At 40.3% G+C, this 22,743-nt stretch overlaps 1 protein-coding gene across 1 annotated transcript in view; it reads right to left on the bottom strand.

Annotated features, from left to right (window-relative positions):
• Positions 1–22,743, bottom strand: part of LOC311226662 (uncharacterized protein) — a 107,050-nt gene that overhangs the window by 47,478 nt on the left and 36,829 nt on the right. The gene's annotated exons all lie outside the window — the stretch shown is intronic.

The following is a 22,743-nucleotide window of genomic DNA, read 5'->3' as shown; positions in this document are numbered from 1 at the left end:
GTTAGTTACATGTCTGATTATCACATGTCCTCCTCACAACATGTTAGTTACATGTCTGATTATCACATGTCCTCCTCACAACATGTTAGTTACATGTCTGATTATCACATGTCCTCCTCACAACATGTTAGTTACATGTCTGATTATCACATGTCCTCCTCACAACATGTTAGTTACATGTCTGATTATCACATGTCCTCCTCACAACATGTTAGTTACATGTCTGATTATCACATGTCCTCCTCACAACAACATGTTAGTTACATGTCTGATTATCACATGTCCTCCTCACAACATGTTAGTTACATGTCTGATTATCACATGTCCTCCTCACAACAACATGTTAGTTACATGTCTGATTATCACATGTCCTCCTCACAACAACATGTTAGTTACATGTCTGATTATCACATGTCCTCCTCACAACATGTTAGTTACATGTCTGATTATCACATGTCCTCCTCACAACATGTTAGTTACATGTCTGATTATCACATGTCCTCCTCACAACAACATGTTAGTTACATGTCTGATTATCACATGTCCTCCTCACAACATGTTAGTTACATGTCTGATTATCACATGTCCTCCTCACAACATGTTAGTTACATGTCTGATTATCACATGTCCTCCTCACAACAACATGTTAGTTACATGTCTGATTATCACATGTCCTCCTCACAACATGTTAGTTACATGTCTGATTATCACATGTCCTCCTCACAACATGTTAGTTACATGTCTGATTATCACATGTCCTCCTCACAACATGTTAGTTACATGTCTGATTATCACATGTCCTCCTCACAACAACATGTTAGTTACATGTCTGATTATCACATGTCCTCCTCACAACATGTTAGTTACATGTCTGATTATCACATGTCCTCCTCACAACAACATGTTAGTTACATGGCTGATTATCACATGTCCTCCTCACAACATGTTAGTTACATGTCTGATTATCACATGTCCTCCTCACAACAACATGTTAGTTACATGTCTGACTCTCACATGTCCTCCTCACAACAACATGTTAGTTACATGTCTGATTATCACATGTCCTCCTCACAACATGTTAGTTACATGTCTGATTATCACATGTCCTCCTAACATGTTAGTTACATGTCTGATTATCACATGTCCTCCTCACAACATGTTAGTTACATGTCTGATTATCACATGTCCTCCTCACAACAACATGTTAGTTACATGTCTGATTATCACATGTCCTCCTCACAACAACATGTTAGTTACATGTCTGATTATCACATGTCCTCCTCACAACAACATGTTAGTTACATGTCTGATTATCACATGTCCTCCTCACAACATGTTAGTTACATGTCTGATTATCACATGTCCTCCTCACAACATGTTGGTTACATGTCTGATTATCACATGTCCTCCTCACAACATGTTAGTTACATGTCTGATTATCACATGTCCTCCTCACAACAACATGTTAGTTACATGTCTGATTATCACATGTCCTCCTCACAACATGTTAGTTACATGTCTGATTATCACATGTCCTCCTCACAACAACATGTTAGTTACATGTCTGATTATCACATGTCCTCCTCACAACATGTTAGTTACATGTCTGATTATCACATGTCCTCCTCACAACATGTTAGTTACATGTCTGATTATCACATGTCCTCCTCACAACAACATGTTAGTTACATGTCTGATTATCACATGTCCTCCTCACAACATGTTAGTTACATGTCTGATTATCACATGTCCTCCTCACAACATGTTAGTTACATGTCTGATTATCACATGTCCTCCTCAAAACATGTTAGTTACATGTCTGATTATCACATGTCCTCCTCACAACAACATGTTAGTTACATGTCTGATTATCACATGTCCTCCTCACAACATGTTAGTTACATGTCTGATTATCACGTCCTCCTCACAACAACATGTTAGTTACATGTCTGATTATCACATGTCCTCCTCACAACATGTTAGTTACATGTCTGATTATCACATGTCCTCCTCACAACAACATGTTAGTTACATGTCTGATTATCACATGTCCTCCTCACAACAACATGTTAGTTACATGTCTGATTATCACATGTCCTCCTCACAACATGTTAGTTACATGTCTGATTATCACATGTCCTCCTCACAACATGTTAGTTACATGTCTGATTATCACATGTCCTCCTCACAACAACATGTTAGTTACATGTCTGATTATCACATGTCCTCCTCACAACAACATGTTAGTTACATGTCTGATCATCACATGTCCTCCTCACAACAACATGTTAGTTACATGTCTGATTATCACATGTCCTCCTCACAACATGTTAGTTACATGTCTGATTATCACATGTCCGCCTCACAACATGTTGGTTACATGTCTGATTATCACATGTCCTCCTCACAACATGTTAGTTACATGTCTGATTATCACATGTCCTCCTCACAACAACATGTTAGTTACATGTCTGATTATCACATGTCCTCCTCACAACAACATGTTAGTTACATGTCTGATTATCACATGTCCTCCTCACAACATGTTAGTTACATGTCTGATTATCACATGTCCTCCTCACAACATGTTAGTTACATGTCTGATTATCACATGTCCTCCTCACAACAACATGTTAGTTACATGTCTGATTATCACATGTCCTCCTCACAACATGTTAGTTACATGTCTGATTATCACATGTCCTCCTCACAACATGTTAGTTACATGTCTGATTATCACATGTCCTCCTCACAACAACATGTTAGTTACATGTCTGATTATCACATGTCCTCCTCACAACATGTTAGTTACATGTCTGAGTATCACATGTCCTCCTCACAACATGTTAGTTACATGTCTGATTATCACATGTCCTCCTCACAACATGTTAGTTACATGTCTGATTATCACATGTCCTCCTCACAACAACATGTTAGTTACATGTCTGATTATCACATGTCCTCCTCACAACATGTTAGTTACATGTCTGATTATCACATGTCCTCCTCACAACAACATGTTAGTTACATGTCTGATTATCACATGTCCTCCTCACAACATGTTAGTTACATGTCTGAGTATCACATGTCCTCCTCACAACATGTTAGTTACATGTCTGATTATCACATGTCCTCCTCACAACATGTTAGTTACATGTCTGATTATCACATGTCCTCCTCACAACAACATGTTAGTTACATGTCTGATTATCACATGTCCTCCTCACAACAACATGTTAGTTACATGTCTGATTATCACATGTCCTCCTCACAACAACATGTTAGTTACATGTCTGATTATCACATGTCCTCCTCACAACATGTTAGTTACATGTCTGATTATCACATGTCCTCCTCACAACATGTTAGTTACATGTCTGATTATCACATGTCCTCCTCACAACAACATGTTAGTTACATGTCTGATTATCACATGTCCTCCTCACAACATGTTAGTTACATGTCTGATTATCACATGTCCTCCTCACAACATGTTAGTTACATGTCTGATTATCACATGTCCTCCTCACAACATGTTAGTTACATGTCTGATTATCACATGTCCTCCTCACAACAACATGTTAGTTACATGTCTGATTATCACATGTCCTCCTCACAACATGTTAGTTACATGTCTGATTATCACATGTCCTCCTCACAACAACATGTTAGTTACATGTCTGATTATCACATGTCCTCCTCACAACATGTTAGTTACATGTCTGATTATCACATGTCCAACCTCACAACAACATGTTAGTTACATGTCTGATTATCACATGTCCTCCTCACAACAACATGTTAGTTACATGTCTGATTATCACATGTCCTCCTCACAACATGTTAGTTACATGTCTGATTATCACATGTCCTCCTCACAACATGTTAGTTACATGTCTGATTATCACATGTCCTCCTCACAACAACATGTTAGTTACATGTCTGATTATCACATGTCCTCCTCACAACATGTTAGTTACATGTCTGATTATCACATGCCCTCCTCACAACATGTTAGTTACATGTCTGATTATCACATGTCCTCATCACAACAACATGTTAGTTACATGTCTGATTATCACATGTCCTCCTCACAACATGTTAGTTACATGTCTGATTATCACATGTCCTCCTCACAACATGTTAGTTACATGTCTGATTATCACATGTCCTCCTCACAACATGTTAGTTACATGTCTGATTATCACATGTCCTCCTCACAACAACATGTTAGTTACATGTCTGATTATCACATGTCCTCCTCACAACATGTTAGTTACATGTCTGATTATCACATGTCCTCCTCACAACAACATGTTAGTTACATGGCTGATTATCACATGTCCTCCTCACAACATGTTAGTTACATGTCTGATTATCACATGTCCTCCTCACAACAACATGTTAGTTACATGTCTGATTATCACATGTCCTCCTCACAACAACATGTTAGTTACATGTCTGATTATCACATGTCCTCCTCACAACATGTTAGTTACATGTCTGATTATCACATGTCCTCCTCACAACATGTTAGTTACATGTCTGATTATCACATGTCCTCCTCACAACAACATGTTAGTTACATGTCTGATTATCACATGTCCTCCTCACAACAACATGTTAGTTACATGTCTGATTATCACATGTCCTCCTCACAACAACATGTTAGTTACATGTCTGATTATCACATGTCCTCCTCACAACATGTTAGTTACATGTCTGATTATCACATGTCCTCCTCACAACATGTTGGTTACATGTCTGATTATCACATGTCCTCCTCACAACATGTTAGTTACATGTCTGATTATCACATGTCCTCCTCACAACAACATGTTAGTTACATGTCTGATTATCACATGTCCTCCTCACAACATGTTAGTTACATGTCTGATTATCACATGTCCTCCTCACAACAACATGTTAGTTACATGTCTGATTATCACATGTCCTCCTCACAACATGTTAGTTACATGTCTGATTATCACATGTCCTCCTCACAACATGTTAGTTACATGTCTGATTATCACATGTCCTCCTCACAACAACATGTTAGTTACATGTCTGATTATCACATGTCCTCCTCACAACATGTTAGTTACATGTCTGATTATCACATGTCCTCCTCACAACATGTTAGTTACATGTCTGATTATCACATGTCCTCCTCAAAACATGTTAGTTACATGTCTGATTATCACATGTCCTCCTCACAACAACATGTTAGTTACATGTCTGATTATCACATGTCCTCCTCACAACATGTTAGTTACATGTCTGATTATCACGTCCTCCTCACAACAACATGTTAGTTACATGTCTGATTATCACATGTCCTCCTCACAACATGTTAGTTACATGTCTGATTATCACATGTCCTCCTCACAACAACATGTTAGTTACATGTCTGATTATCACATGTCCTCCTCACAACAACATGTTAGTTACATGTCTGATTATCACATGTCCTCCTCACAACATGTTAGTTACATGTCTGATTATCACATGTCCTCCTCACAACATGTTAGTTACATGTCTGATTATCACATGTCCTCCTCACAACAACATGTTAGTTACATGTCTGATTATCACATGTCCTCCTCACAACAACATGTTAGTTACATGTCTGATCATCACATGTCCTCACAACAACATGTTAGTTACATGTCTGATTATCACATGTCCTCCTCACAACATGTTAGTTACATGTCTGATTATCACATGTCCTCCTCACAACATGTTGGTTACATGTCTGATTATCACATGTCCTCCTCACAACATGTTAGTTACATGTCTGATTATCACATGTCCTCCTCACAACAACATGTTAGTTACATGTCTGATTATCACATGTCCTCCTCACAACAACATGTTAGTTACATGTCTGATTATCACATGTCCTCCTCACAACATGTTAGTTACATGTCTGATTATCACATGTCCTCCTCACAACATGTTAGTTACATGTCTGATTATCACATGTCCTCCTCACAACAACATGTTAATTACATGTCTGATTATCACATGTCCTCACAACATGTTAGTTACATGTCTGATTATCACATGTCCTCCTCACAACATGTTAGTTACATGTCTGATTATCACATGTCCTCCTCACAACAACATGTTAGTTACATGTCTGATTATCACATGTCCTCCTCACAACATGTTAGTTACATGTCTGAGTATCACATGTCCTCCTCACAACATGTTAGTTACATGTCTGATTATCACATGTCCTCCTCACAATATGTTAGTTACATGTCTGATTATCACATGTCCTCCTCACAACAACATGTTAGTTACATGTCTGATTATCACATGTCCTCCTCACAACATGTTAGTTACATGTCTGATTATCACATGTCCTCCTCACAACAACATGTTAGTTACATGTCTGATTATCACATGTCCTCCTCACAACATGTTAGTTACATGTCTGAGTATCACATGTCCTCCTCACAACATGTTAGTTACATGTCTGATTATCACATGTCCTCCTCACAACATGTTAGTTACATGTCTGATTATCACATGTCCTCCTCACAACAACATGTTAGTTACATGTCTGATTATCACATGTCCTCCTCACAACAACATGTTAGTTACATGTCTGATTATCACATGTCCTCCTCACAACAACATGTTAGTTACATGTCTGATTATCACATGTCCTCCTCACAACATGTTAGTTACATGTCTGATTATCACATGTCCTCCTCACAACATGTTAGTTACATGTCTGATTATCACATGTCCTCCTCACAACAACATGTTAGTTACATGTCTGATTATCACATGTCCTCCTCACAACATGTTGATTCATTTTGTCTGATTATAACATTTTTTTATTAATACTCGCAGCAGTATTAAAAAGGTAAAACTAAATAGACCATTTCAAATGAAATATTACAAGACAAAGACATAAAAATAGACGTTGTATCACACTGTAATTTGTAATAACCCTGACCCAAATAGTGTTATATACTGTCAAAACTAAGAAAACATCCTGATATATTGGCCATATCACCCAGCCTTAGATTCAAGTTAGAAAGAAGTGAAATACCCCTTTTAAGTCCGGTTCTGCAGTAAAGAGTTACTCTCCTCACCTGCTGTGGTGGGGGGCGTGGCCATGTCTGAGGGGGCGTGGCCTGGTAGCTACTCTCTTCACCTGCTGTGGTGGGGGGCGTGGCCATGTCTGAGGGGGCGTGGCCTGGTAGCTAGTGCTACTGTCCTCACCTGCTGTGGTGGGGGCGTGGCCATGTCTGAGGGAGCGTGGCCTGGTAGCTACTGTCCTCACCTAGCTTTCAGTTCCACAGCCCAAGTCCACGTCATTCTCCGCCATGCGTAATCTGCCAATGACGCTGTAAGGCGTCTTTGAGATCAATATTTCAAAAATCTGTGATGGCAATCATATTTTACCCACGGAGTCTTGAGATCCCCTGTTGATCTCCTCTCAACTCTCCAACAGTTCAAGAGCACCATCTGGTGGCCGATCGGCGGATCGCCCAAACAGGAAATGAGCGGCAGGATGTGGTGCTCATCCATATTCGGTCCGGCCACTCGCTATCGCTCGCGGGACTCGAGCTCGACACAATGGATAGCAATCCGTTGCCAATAACTCGATAAACAACATGATTTGGACGTATATACTATTATACAACCTGGAAATGGATCGCATATATCAACATCCCATAATAGCAATCTTTTTGCTCCACGCTCATCACCCAACGCTACGAGGAGACTGGGGTGAGTTTCAGCCTGTTTGTTTACCATTTTCGATACAAACTGCTATGATCAATATATCACCCATACTACATGATTCATTTAACGTCGGCCACGGACTTATAAACCCCCCCCCCCCCCCCTCCGGTCACCAGCAGATGATGAGGCAAGACGTTTAGGACCTTGTGCAATTGAAAGTTTTATTATGACGTCAATCGGTATCAAACTACATTTGATGATCTAATATATGTATTTAGGGCTATAACTCACGTTCTGCAGAATGCTGCAGAAAACGATAAAAACATTTATACTTTAGACCGTATTTTAGTATGAATATGTGAATGAAAAAGTAGAACGTTGCTACATCCTAAACGATAGATAATTGACGTTGAATGGGCCATAGTAATGTCAATTTAGCAATACAATTTAAAAAGTTATAGCCCTGCAAAGAAGGGGAACTTCTCCATAGACAAATAGAGCTGGCAGAGGACGGTATAAGGATGTACATAAGCGTGGCAGAGAAAGGGTTAACGTAACGCGCTATTCATATAGTCAATATGAATATATTAAGGCTGTCAAATATATCGCGTTAATATCGCGTTAACTCCCGATTCTATTAATGCCACTAATTTTTTTAACTCAAGATTATCTAAAAAAAAAAAAAAAAAAAAAAAATTACTAGATTTTTTTTTTTTTTTTTTTTTAGACTTCACTCAGGTGCTTATATTGTTTCCTTTGCTTATATATTATTGATGCTCTCATTGATACTATGTTTTTTTCTGAAGTGTGTGTGTGTGTGTGTGTGTGTGTGTGTGTGTGTGTGTGTGTGTGTGTGTGTGTGAGATATAGAGAGAGAGGGGGGTGAGAGAGATGAGGAAGGGGCAAAAGAGAAAAAGAGCTGGGAGAGTGTGTGTGTGAGGGAGAGAGGGGGGTGTGTGATTAATCAGCCCTTGTGTGTGTGAATGTAACAAGTTCCTAACGTTTTCTTTCCCCTATTATTTCATGCACACTTTATTCATTGTTTTAAATTATTATTTTCTTTTAAGTTATTTTGTGCATCACTCTGTTTTGAATTTGATGCAAATTTGCAATGCATGAGGGTCATCCTTTTGTGTTAAATGGCTGCACAAAGCATCTAAGAAGGGAGATCCCCCCTTGAACGGCCCTTCTAAGGTTTCTCTCCTCCACACTGCATGTGGAGCTTTTTTCCCTATTGTTAGGTTTTTGTGAGTTTTTCCTTACCTTCGCGTGGGGTATGTCTGGGAGTGCTTGCATTCTTTCATTTATTTGCATTCATCTAAAAAAAATTTGGACCCTATGGTGTTCTTGTTCTGTTCTTGACTTATTGTTATGTTGTCTTCTTGACCTGTTTAAAGAAGACCTGTACGGCCCATGGGGACATTAACGTGTGTTGTCGGGCCCTATAAATAAATTTGATTTGATTTGATTTGTTGACTCGCATGTTGATAAGAGTATTAAAACTTGGAACTTGAAAAAGATCTGTTTAAGGTAAAAAAAAGATAAAAAATGTGATTAATTTGTGATTAATCGCGAGTTAACTATGGACAATCATGCGATTAATCGAGTTAAATATTTTAATCGTTTGACAGCACTAGAATATATATATAATATATATATAATCAATAGACATCAATATATAAATAACGTATTGTTTTCATCTCTCACATCAATAGTCCTCGCCCATTTCCTCGTATTGTTTTCATCTCTCTATATTAACGTAACGCGCTATTCATATCAATCGACATCACATCAATATATAAATAACGTATTGTTTTCATCTCTCTATATTAACGTAACGCGCTATTCATATTAGGCTTGGGCGGTATCATTTTTTTCACACCATCATACCTTGCTGACATAATACCCCGGTATACGGTATATGACGGTATGACAAAAACAATAACGTTAGCATGTAGCCTAGCCATGGCAGACTATTCGATTCCTTAAGGGCTCGAAATTGCCTGGGTTTTGGTCATATGCTCCCGAAATGCTCCCGCTGTTTGGCTACTTCTATGTAGGGATGCACGATAGATTTTTTGACACCGATATCGATAACTTTATGCTCCTCAAGTCGATAACCGATACCGATAACCGATATTTATTGTATTATAATATTTTTTTTTAAATGTATATATATATATATATATATATTTTATCAATTTTTTTTTTTTTTTTTTTAGTATTTATAAGCTCCGACGTCATCGGTACCGCTATCGGTACTCGAGAAATTATGTTTTTTTTTTTGAGGAATTTAAACGTCGCAAACTAATCTTGTTGGCCGTTTGTCTCTGCCTGCGAGAGGAGCAGGCTGTGCTGTGCTCTCTCCTCTCTTCCCCTCCCACACAAACACTCACTCACACACACACACACGGGTGCTGCAGAGTACAGACAGCTCTGCTCTCATCATGGGCCTGGCGGACAGAACGAAACGTTCAAAAGTTTGGGTCTATTTTACTAAAGTCGATGCTGACAACTAGGGGTGGACGGTATAAACGGTATACGGTATAAACGGTATGAATTTGCTCTACGGTATGGATTTTGAGTATACCGTGTAACCGGTAGTGCAGCTCTAAAATAGCAATGACGTCATGTAACCACAGCGCGACTATTTCACTGGCATTTGCCCCTAAAAATAGATAGAATTAGTCATAGATAATAGATATGTGCGAACTGGAAAAAGTTATTTAGGAGGCTTCGCGCAGTGGGCGTGCCAGCCCCTACCGCACGCATGTAAACACGGGTCTAGTAGTCTACGGGACGGGACACGGGAGCTGTCGGCGTCTCCCTGAGCTAACGTTAGCTTAGCTACCGTTACAAAATGACCCAGTCAACTATTCACTTTTAGTTTAATACATGATGGGGCATTGTCTAACCGAACGGTATCTAGTCGGCCAGCTACCGATAGCTCCTGACATCAACAAACGCTCCACAAAGTCTAGTACTAGAGACGTGTATGCTACCTGTTAGCTCACGTTAACACAAGTTAGTTCACCGTTCAAAACGAAATGTCCCATTGAACTAAATAATTCACTGAGGCGTTGTATTAACGTTATATATGCAGTAGCTACAGATAGCTCATGATATCAATGTCTTATAACACTGATTCGATGCGTATTCGAGCTGAGGGCTTGCTAACGTTATAATACCAATACAATAGGGTCCAGGTGCAGCGCCGGAGAATCCTGGCCGTAGCTCTGCTCGAGGCTACTCGAGTATAGGTCCAGGTGCAGCTCCGGAGAATTCTGGCCGTAGCTGGAGGCTACTAGAGTACACACAGACAGTGGAGCTTGTTGCGTGGTGGCGATGTCTCGCAGATAATACCAGTACAAGTCTAATTATATAATATATATATTTTATATAAAAAAAAAAATTATATAAAATAAATTTTTTTTTTATCAAAAACGATGATACCGTGATATATACCGTTACCGTCTATGCTTCAAATTATACCGTGATATAAATTTTAGACCATACCGTCCACCCCTACTGACAACGCTCGTTGCCACAAGTGCAACAAGACATTTGCCAGTAATGTATAAGCGCTGGTACTTGTCAATGTGGCTGGCGGGGAACTAACGTTAATAGCCTGAGCTCCGAGTAGAGTAATGGCTGACAATCCGGAGGTAAATAAACGAACGAGAGCTTCTGATTGGTGGTAAGAAGAAGAGGTGGGTGCAAGCAGTGGGACGTAATTGGCAGATCGACTGTCTGCCTCCGAATGTAACGTGACTACGTCACAGCCAAGAAAGGGAGCGCTGGATTTGTGAAAAACTCCCTGTTCCTAAACCACACGCTATCAGTTTTACCACAGTACTGGCAAAACGGGAGGAGGCTATAATAAAAACAAGCGCCCTTCATCCAAATCCACCCACACCGGATTTCTTTTAACCAAAAAATTTATTATATTATCGGAGCTATCAATAACGTTATCGGGTTTATCGGGATGACGTCATAATTGCTGATATCGGCCCGATAATTATCGGCCCGATAATTATCGTGCATCCCTACTTCTATGTGCAGTGAAAACTACTCGAATGCTTTATAACCTAGTCATTGATTTAGTTCAGGGTAATCTAAAATGAGCCGCGGAGCTAACGCTAGCTAACGTGAGCTAACGCTAGTTAATCAAGCTCACAGAGAGAGATAAACAGGTCATATGCTCCCGAAATGCTCCCGCTGTTTGGCTACTTCTATGTGCAGTGAAAACTACTCGAATGCTTTATAACCTAGTCATTGATTTAGTTCAGGGTAATCTAAAATTTGCCGCGGAGCTAACGCTAGCTAACGTGAGCTAACGCTAGTTAATCAAGCTCACAGAGAGAGATAAACAGCTGACAGCGGACAGTACAGGTACAAATACAATAAAAAGCGGGTGGGGGCTGTTGTGTAAACCTTGTACTCTTTAGTTCACATATAATAAGAGACGGATTATTTGCTTGCTCTACCAGTGCACAACAACCACAACGCTTTACGGTATTTTCACTAGGGATGCACGATAATTATCGGGCCGATATCAGCAATTATGACGTCATCCCGATAAACCCGATAACGTTATTAATAGCTCCGATAATATATAATAAATGTTTTGGTTAAAAGAAATCCGTTGTGGGTGGATTTGGATGAAGGGCGCTTGTTTTTATTATAGCCTCCTCCCGTTTTGCCAGTACTGTGGTATGACTGACAGCGTGTGGTTTAGGAACAGGGAGTTTTACACAAATCCAGCGCTCCCTTTCTCGGCTGTGACGTAGTCACGTTACATTCGGAGACAGACAGTCGATCTGCCAATTACGTCCCTCCGCTTGCACCCACCTCTTCTTCTTACCACCAATCAGAAGCTCTCGTTCGTTTATTTACCTCCGGATTGTCGGCCATTATTCTACTCGGAGCTATAACGTTAGCTGCTCCCCGCCAGCCACATTGACAAGTACCAGCGCTTATACATTACTGGCAAATGTCTTGTTGCACTTGTGGCAACGAGCGTTGTCAGCATCGACTTTAGTAAAATAGACCCAGACTTTTTTTGAGGAATTTAAACGTTGCAAACTAATCTTGTTGGCCGTTTTCTATCTCTCCTCCCTCGGTCTCTCTCTGCCTGTGCGAGCCGGCTGTGCTCTTACACACACTCACTCACACACACACACACGGGTGCTGTCGAGAGCAGAGCTGTCTGAGTGAGTGAGTGAGTGAGTGAGTGAGTGAGTGTGTGTGTGTGTGAGTGAGTGTGTAAGAGCACAGCCAGAGCAGAGCGCAGGCAGAGAGAGACCGAGGGAGGAGAGATAGAAAACGGCCAACAAGATTAGTTTGCGACGTTTAAATTCCTCAAAAAAAAAAACTCCATAATTTCTCGAGTACCGATAGCAGTACCGATGACGTCGGAGCTTATAAATACTAAAAAAAAAAAAAAAAAAAATTGATTAAAAAAATATATATATATATAATAGTGCTGTCAAACGATTAAAATACTTAACCTAGATTAATCGCATGATTGTCCATAGTTAACTCACGATTAATCGCAAATTAGTCGCATTTTTATTTTTTTTTACCTTAAACAGATCTTTTTCAAGTTCCAAGTTTTAATACTCTTTATCAACATGCGAGTCAACAAATGCTTGCTTTATGCAGCCATTTAACACTTTGGGTGCCGGGAAACGCTTTACAGCGTCTTTCCCGGCCATGCTCAAGGTGCCGAGGACGCTGTACAGCGTCTTTGATCTGTTTACATCTTTTTTCGATTTTCCCCGTCTGAACTTCACCGCCGAGCTTTTGGAAGAAAATTTTAACCGGAAACTGCATTTCCTCTCAAATTTCACTAGGTGGCAGTGTCCCCCTATTTTCTAACACTATCACAATAGGGGGAATATTGTACCCCACAATGAATCTGGCATTTGATTGGCCAGCATACCTGGCCAATGTAACCACAGGTATAAAACGTTAGCGCGATCCCAGAATCTACGAGGTTTTGGAGGAGAGAGAGAGAGAGAGATAGATAGAGCGATAGAGAGAGAGAGAGAGAGATTGAGAGAGAGATTTGAATTGAGATCAGCCTATAGTCTATATTTATAGTGTTATACAGTATAGTGGTAGTATCAGACTAATTGTAAGGTTTCAGCTGTGCTTTAGAAAGTACTTAGTCGTGCTAAGTAGTAGTACTATTCGAGGGATTAGTGTGTAGTCTAGGTAGTATATTTCAGTAGTAGTAATAGTAGTTTGATCAGTTAGTAGTTTCATTTAGATCAGTATGAAGAGACGTAGTGTAGGAAAGCGAGGGGACAATCCGGCGGCGGGTCGCTTTGTTCAGACGAAGCTGGCGTTTGGACCCGCGGTTGTTCAAGCAGCAGCAGCACCAACAGCACCAACGTCTTTGGTAGCTCCGATCGGAGAGAGCCGTGAGACCGTTGCTGGGCCCAGTAACGCGTCTCTCCCCGGGACCGGGAGCGGCTCTACCCGACGCAGTTCGAGGAAGAGGAAGGCTGCCGCTGTGGTCATAGCTTCTTCATGCGAGTCAGGGGACAGCGATTCGACCGCCCACGAATCTGATGGGAGCGCCGATTGGGAACCACCAGGTAATTACACGGTCTTATATATATATATATATATATGTGTGTGTGTGAAACGTGTATTTGATGATTTACATACTGTGACTATGTAACGTTAGTTCGACAAACCAACGGCGATATGCATGTGATTGTGTGTGTGTGTGAAACGTGTATTTGATGATTTACATACTGTGACTGTCTATGTAACGTTAGTTCGACAAACCAACGCCGGCGATATGCATGTGATTGTGTGTGTGTGAAACGTGTATTTGATGATTTACCTACCGCTTATTCTGTGACTATGTAACGTTAGTTTGCCAAACCTAACGCTGATATGCATTTATTATATTCTAGCTCCGGAATCATCTGACGATGATCTCGGCTTGGGTCGGAGGTATGAGTCTGATTCATCGCACGATTCAGACGTGGGAGTCGGACACGGTGGTGGTCGACGGGGCAACGGTACGTCATGTTTACTAATGCAATGTGAATATTGTTTTGTGCATGTTCAAATCGATAGTTGAATGATATAGGATATAGTAGGGATGTAGAGTACAGGCCACGCGACCATGTGCTACAGTTAGGTTGTCTTGTGTGCGTGTGTGTGTGTGTGTGTGTGCATGTGCACGCCCTTTGAAGTGGCTCTTTGAAGTGTGTATAGCTATCATGTAAGTGATAATAGTTGCATGCTGGGCATGATACGACGTGGTGGTGGTGGTCGACGTGGTAATTGGTATGTTGCAATGTGAATATTGTTTTGTGCATGTTCAAATCAATAGTTGAATGATATAGGATATAGTAGGCATGCAGTACAGGCCACGCTACCATGTGCTACAGTTAGGTTGTCTTGTGTGCGTGTGTGTGTGTGTGTGTGCATGTGCACGCCCTTTGAAGTGGCTCTTTGAAGTGTGTAGCTATCATGTAAGTGATAATAGTTGCATGCTGGGCATGATACGACGTGGTGGTGGTGGTCGACGTGGTAATTGGTATGTTGCAATGTGAATATTGTTTTGTGCATGTTCAAATCGATAGTTGAATGATATAGGATATAGTAGGCATGCAGTACAGGCCACGCTACCATGTGCTACAGTTAGGTTGTCTTGTGTGCGTGTGTGTGTGTGTGTGTGCATGTGCACGCCCTTTGAAGTGGCTCTTTGAAGTGTGTAGCTATCATGTAAGTGATAATAGTTGCATGCTGGGCATGATACGACGTGGTGGTGGTGGTCGACGTGGTAATTGGTATGTTGCAATGTGAATATTGTTTTGTGCATGTTCAAATCGATAGTTGAATGATATAGGATATAGTAGGCATGTACAGGCCACTACATTTAGTTACATGGATGTGTGTGTGTGTGTGTGTGTAGATGCCTCACCCCATGCCATTTGATGTGTGTGTGTATGTGTGTGTGTGTGTGCAGTGTGTGTACACACACACACACACAAGATCAAAAGACATGCATCCTCTCCAACACCTTTGAACTTCGCAGTACATGGTGAGGCCTCTATATGCAAATTCCATTGATTACAGCACACACATACACAATGGCATGGACACATGGCGAGGCCTATATTTAAATGCATGGTTGTGTAGCATATGTAAAATTCCATTGATTACAACACACACACATGTACATGCTTTGATGGCCGCTGATTTATTTTGTGTTCACACAGCAGAACACTCCGAAACCGAATCCGGGGCCAATACACCAACATGCTTGGGTATGTACTAACTACATTTATGTATGTGTAAATGTATTACTATTGTGTTTTGTGAGACTTACTTACTGAATGAATTTAATCCAATTCAGATTCTGGCGCAGACCCTGCAGATAGTGACGCTGAGACTGGCAACGACATAGGATCACATTCTACTCCTGCAGGTAATTGTACATGGTGGTGACTGGCTGCTGCTAGAGCCTGGGCCTGGTGGTAGCTGGCTGCTGCTAGAGCCTGGGCCTGGTGGTGACTGGCTGCTGCTAGAGCCTGGGCCTGGTGGTGACTGGCTGCTGCAGGGCCTGGGCCTGGTGGTGACTGGCTGCTGCAGGGCCTGGGCCTGGTGGTGACTGGCTGCTGCAGGGCCTGGTCTGGTGGTGATGGTGGTAAATACAATGACAATGCGTTGCCCTAGTGTAATGTATTACATCATGTGATTCTAGAACTGGATGCTAGTCTGGACATGCCGGAACCTGTTGCAGGGCGGAAACGCACATCTAAGAGCGGTAAGTTGGCCTCACTCTGCACACCACTTCCAGCTCTGACCTCTGACCCCCACACCACGTCCAGCTCTGACATCTGAACCCCACACACACTCACTCATTCACTCACACAGTTTGTAACTACGTGGCATATGAATGTCTACAGTAGGGGTGTTATAGTATATTTGTATAATTGACAGGTCGTGGAGGAGCGAAGAGCAGGGCTGCGATCCGTCAGGAAGAGGAGAATGCCTGGTCTCGTGAGGGCTGGGTGCCTCAAAGGATCCCCTTCACAGCCCAACCGGGGTTGCTCCAGGACGCCAAGGCACTCAGATCTTACCGGCCTGCGAAATGGATGGATCTGTTCCTGACAGATGCTTTTCTGAACTCTATTGTTGCCCAGTCCAACCTCTACGCTGAGCAGTCCATTGCCCGGCTGGACCCCACGCTAACCAGTAGCAGGGCACTGCTTTGGAAGCCCCTCACATTGAAGGAGCTGAAGAAGTTCCTCGGACTCCATTTCCTTAGCAGTGTCCTGCGGAAGCCTCGCGTGGACCAGATGTGGACCACTGACGACATGATGTACACACCGTACTACTCTGATACCATGCCACGCAACAGGTTCCAATTGATCTGGCGATTCCTCCACTTTGCGGACAATACTTCCCTGGAGGTTAGAGACAAATTGTGCAAAGTACGCCCTGTAGTCGACCATGTAAACACGAGGTGCAAGGAGCTGTACCAGCCTGAACGCGAGCTCGCCATTGACGAGGGGGTGATGGCATGGCGAGGCCGCCTGACCTTCCGGGTCTACAACCCCAACAAGCCCACCCGCTATGGCATCAAGTCCTACTTCCTGTGCGAATCACGCACAGGATATTGCTTTTCATTTAAGCCATATTGTCGGGAAGGCTCGCTCCTGGGGGACACGGTCGTCGGTCTGCTTGGACGTCTGTCTGGGGCCGGCTATACGCTCTACATGGACAACTTCTACAACTCGGTACGTATGTCAGCCAGGCTCCGACAGTTGAGGACCGACGTCTGTGGTACCCTCAGGAAGCACCGGGGCGAGCCAGCCATCATCAAGAACATTACCAAACGTGACATCGGTGTGGGGGAGCGCATTGCGGTCAACAACAAGGAGGTCCTGATCGTGGCATGGCGCGATAAGAGAATCGTGAAGACCATCAGCAGCTTCCACGAGGACACTATGGAAAAGGCGATGGTGTGGAAGAAGCAGAAGAAGGGCAAAGCGCTGAGGGTGGAGATGCTCAAGCCAACATCAATCCTGGAGTACAATAAATTCATGAACGGCGTCGATCAGCTGGATCAAAATATATCGTACTATCCGGTTACACGTAAGACTGGAAAGTGGACCAAAAAGTTTGTGATGTATCTGATCCAAATATGTATCTTCAACGCGTTTGTCTTGTACAAAAAAAAGCACCCACAAGGGCATTACTCCAACCTCTTCCGGTTCACCAGGGCTGTGGCGCGGACCTACACAGACGGTAAGGAGAAGAAGATTCCTGGGGTGACAGCGGAGATGGAGGCGGAGGCGGAGGCAGGGGAGGAGGCAGGGGAGGAGGCAGGGGGTGGGGATGAGGAGGAGGCAGGGGCTGAGCAGGTGGGGCGTGTCGACCCTAGGGCCCCACTGGGGGACCCGCAGAGCAGATTAGTGGGTGGCTTTGTGAAGCATGTAATGGTTGCATACAAAGCCACCCCGAAGAGAAAGCTACCGTGTAGGAAATGTCGTGTCTGCAGTAGGCGTGGCATCAGGAGTGAGACCAGATATTTTTGCACATCGTGCAAAGTCCCCCTGCATCGTGACAAATGCTTCGCTCTGTACCACACAAAGAGGGATTTCTCTAAATAGTTTCTTTATTAGTTGTCATACAGAAGTACAGACTACTTCTAAATAATCCGGCACACAGAAGTACAGATTACTTCTAAATAATCCATCATTGTGTGATACAGACAGAACCATGTGTACCGGTACATAGTATAGCTAGCTGAGTGTAGTATAGTATAGTGTAGTATAGTATAGTATAGTATATTGTAGTATAGTATAGTATAGTATAGTGTATGGGTAGTTGCACTGTTTTCTGTACAAGACAAATGCGTTGAACACATGTATTTGGGCCACGGTTGTCGATATTGCATAGGCATGTTTGGACCACTTGCAGATGAGACGTTATGTTAGCGATCTAGCTGTATCGACTCCATTCATAATTTGCATTGTGTGTGTATATAGTTTTTTTTTATTTATCTTTTTCCCCCCTCATTTTTACCGTTTGCACAGAACCAATGGTTGCTGACAGTCACCCAGTTTAAAAAAGTATATACTGTAGGTAACATACCACACTTTTCTAATGCAGTCCATTGGCCTATTATTTATATACTTTGGAAGCATGTATTGGATATTTTTTGGTCCACAGATCATCTGGCGCTTCATCCATTTATCAATGGACAATGCAGTCATCGATGCGAGAGACCAAGTAAGATATGCCCTGTAGTTCATGTGACGTGAATGTTACCAGCAAACTTCTAAATGCACTGAAACAATGGTTGGTTATCCTCCAGTGTTCACTTTTTATAAGGTATTGTCTTTGTAAATTACCATAATCCTATACTGTGAATGTTACCAACAAACTCCTAAATGCACTGACACAATGGTTGGTTATCATCAGCCAGTGTTCACTTTTTATAAGGTATTGTCTTGGTAAATTACCATAATCCTATACTGTGAATGTTACCAACAAACTCCTAAATGCACTGAAACAATGGTTGGTTATCATCACAGTGTTCACTTTTTATAAGGTATTGTCTTGGTAAATTACCATAATCCTATACTGTGAATGTTACCAACAAACTCCTAAATGCACTGAAACAATGGTTGGTTATCATCACAGTGTTCACTTTTTATAAGGTATTGTCTTGGTAAATTACCATAATCCTATACTGTGAATGTTACCAACAAACTCCTAAATGCACTGAAACAATGGTTGGTTATCATCACAGTGTTCACTTTTTATAAGGTATTGTCTTGGTAAATTACCATAATCCTATACTGTGAATGTTACCAACAAACTCCTAAATGCACTGAAACAATGGTTGATTATCCTCCAGTGTTCACTTTTTATAAGGTATTGTCTTGGTAAATTACCATAATCCTATACTGTGAATGTTACCAACAAACTCCTAAATGCACTGAAACAATGGTTGATTATCCTCCAGTGTTCACTTTTTATAAGGTATTGTCTTGGTAAATTACCATAATCCTATACTGTGAATGTTACCAACAAACTCCTAAATGCACTGAAACAATGGTTGGTTATCCTCCAGTGTTCACTTTTTATAAGGTATTGTCTTTGTAAATTACCATAATCCTATACTGTGAATGTTACCAACAAACTCCTAAATGCACTGACACAATGGTTGGTTATCATCAGCCAGTGTTCACTTTTTATAAGGTATTGTCTTGGTAAATTACCATAATCCTATACTGTGAATGTTACCAACAAACTCCTAAATGCACTGAAACAATGGTTGATTATCCTCCAGTGTTCACTTTTTATAAGGTATTGTATTGGTAAATTACCATAATCCTATACTGTGAATGTTACCAACAAACTCCTAAATGCACTGAAACAATGGTTGATTATCCTCCAGTGTTCACTTTTTATAAGGTATTGTCTTGGTAAATTACCATAATCCTATACTGTGAATGTTACCAACAAACTCCTAAATGCACTGAAACAATGGTTGATTATCCTCCAGTGTTCACTTTTTATAAGGTATTGTCTTGGTAAATTACCATAATCCTATACTGTGAATGTTACCAACAAACTCCTAAATGCACTGAAACAATGGTTGGTTATCATCACAGTGTTCACTTTTTATAAGGTATTGTCTTGGTAAATTACCATAATCCTATACTGTGAATGTTACCAACAAACTCCTAAATGCACTGAAACAATGGTTGATTATCCTCCAGTGTTCACTTTTTATAAGGTATTGTATTGGTAAATTACCATAATCCTATACTGTGAATGTTACCAACAAACTCCTAAATGCACTGAAACAATGGTTGATTATCCTCCAGTGTTCACTTTTTATAAGGTATTGTCTTGGTAAATTACCATAATCCTATACTGTGAATGTTACCAGCATATAATGCACAGCAACAATGGTTGGTACTGATGACTTGTCACCCAGTTTATTGAACATATTTTACAATAAAAATGTTCATGGCATCAAAGTTTCAAGTTTTTTGCATTGTAAAGTATTCTGTATTTTATAATAATGTTGTCTGGACCTACACCAGTAGTTATAAAACTTACTTGTTCATTAGCGCCAGGCATATCAATCAAATGACCAACAAAGTAATCAATCAATCAAACAAATCAATCTATGAATCAAACTATCAACAAAACAATCAAACATTCTATCAAGCAAATGACCAACAAAGTAATCAATCAAACAAATCAATCTATGAATCAAACTATCAACAAAACAATCAAACATTCTATCAATCAAATGACCAACAAAGTAATCAATCAATCAAACCAATCAATCTATGAATCAAACTATCAACAAAACAATAAAACATTCTATCAAGCAAATTACCAACAAAACAATCAAACATTCTATCAATCAAATGACCAACAAAGTAATCAATCAATCAAACAAATCAATCTATGAATCAAACTATCAACAAAACAATCAAACATTCTATCAATCAAATGACCAACAAAGTAATCAATCAATCAAACCAATCAATCTATGAATCAAACTATCAACAAAACAATCAAACATTCTATCAATCAAATGACCAACAAAGTAATCAATCAATCAAACCAATCAATCTATGAATCAAACTATCAACAAAACAATCAAACATTCTATCAAGCAAACTATCAACAAAACAATCAAACATTCTATCAATCAAATGACCAACAAAGTAATCAATCAATCAAACAAATCAATCTATGAATCAAACTATCAACAAAACAATCAAACATTCTATCAATCAAATGACCAACAAAGTAATCAATCAATCAAACCAATCAATCTATGAATCAAACTATCAACAAAACAATCAAACATTCTATCAAGCAAATTACCAACAAAGTAATCAATCAATCAAACAAATCAATCTATGAATCAAACTATCAACAAAACAATCAAACATTCTATCAAGCAAACTATCAACAAAACAATCAAACATTCTATCAATCAAATGACCAACAAAGTAATCAATCAATCAAACAAATCAATCTATGAATCAAACTATCAACAAAACAATCAAACATTCTATCAATCAAATGACCAACAAAGTAATCAATCAATCAAACAAATCAACAAAACAATCAAACATTCTATCAATCAAATGACCAACAAAGTAATCAATCAATCAAACAAATCAATCTATGAATCAAACTATCAACAAAACAATAAAACATTCTATCAATCAAACCAATAAAACAATCTGTCAAACAATCAATCAATCAAACCATCCATCCATCCATCCCAGTCTAAATTGCTTTATAACACGTTCAGTACCTATTATCACCCCGCCGGCACACCTTTCATAAAAGTGCCTGTAACTTCTGTTCTAAATAATTTACCTCCACTTTTATCTTTTGTTGACGTTTTTTAACTTGTAATTGTGAACGAACGAAGACATGCAGAAACAAACGGTTTTTTGCATTGTGTACATCAACTTGTCGTCTTCAAATGAGCCCAACCATTTCCCCATAGTTATAATATAAAATATAGAAATAGCTCCGCTAAGATCATGAGATATGCTAGAATCGTCCAGGAATCCTGGCAACCCACAGTCATTTTCCGGATTTTTGGCCGGCACCCAAAGTGTTAACACAAAAGGATGACCCTCATGCATTGCAAATTTGCATCAAATTCAAAACAGAGTGATGCACAAAATAACTTAAAAGAAAATAATAATTTAAAACAATGAATAAAGTGTGCATGAAATAATAGGGGGAAAAAAAACATTAGGAACATGTTACATTCACACACACAAGGGCTGATTAATCACACACACCCCTCTCTCCCTCACACACACACTCTCCCAGCTCTCTTTCTCTCTTGCCCCTTCCTCATCTCTCTCACCCCCCTCTCTCTCTATATATCACACACACACACACACACACACTTCAGAAACAAACATAGTATCAATGAGAGCATCAATAATACACCTGAGTGAAGTCTAGTTAAAAAAAGAAAAAAAAAAAGAAAAA

Source organism: Notolepis coatsorum (assembly GCF_963971535.1).
Source record: "Notolepis coatsorum genome assembly, chromosome: 4".
Classification (NCBI taxonomy): Eukaryota; Metazoa; Chordata; class Actinopteri; order Aulopiformes; family Paralepididae; genus Notolepis; species Notolepis coatsorum.
Note: the sequence above shows the minus strand (reverse complement) of the source record. Positions and strands in the feature narration are given on the sequence as shown.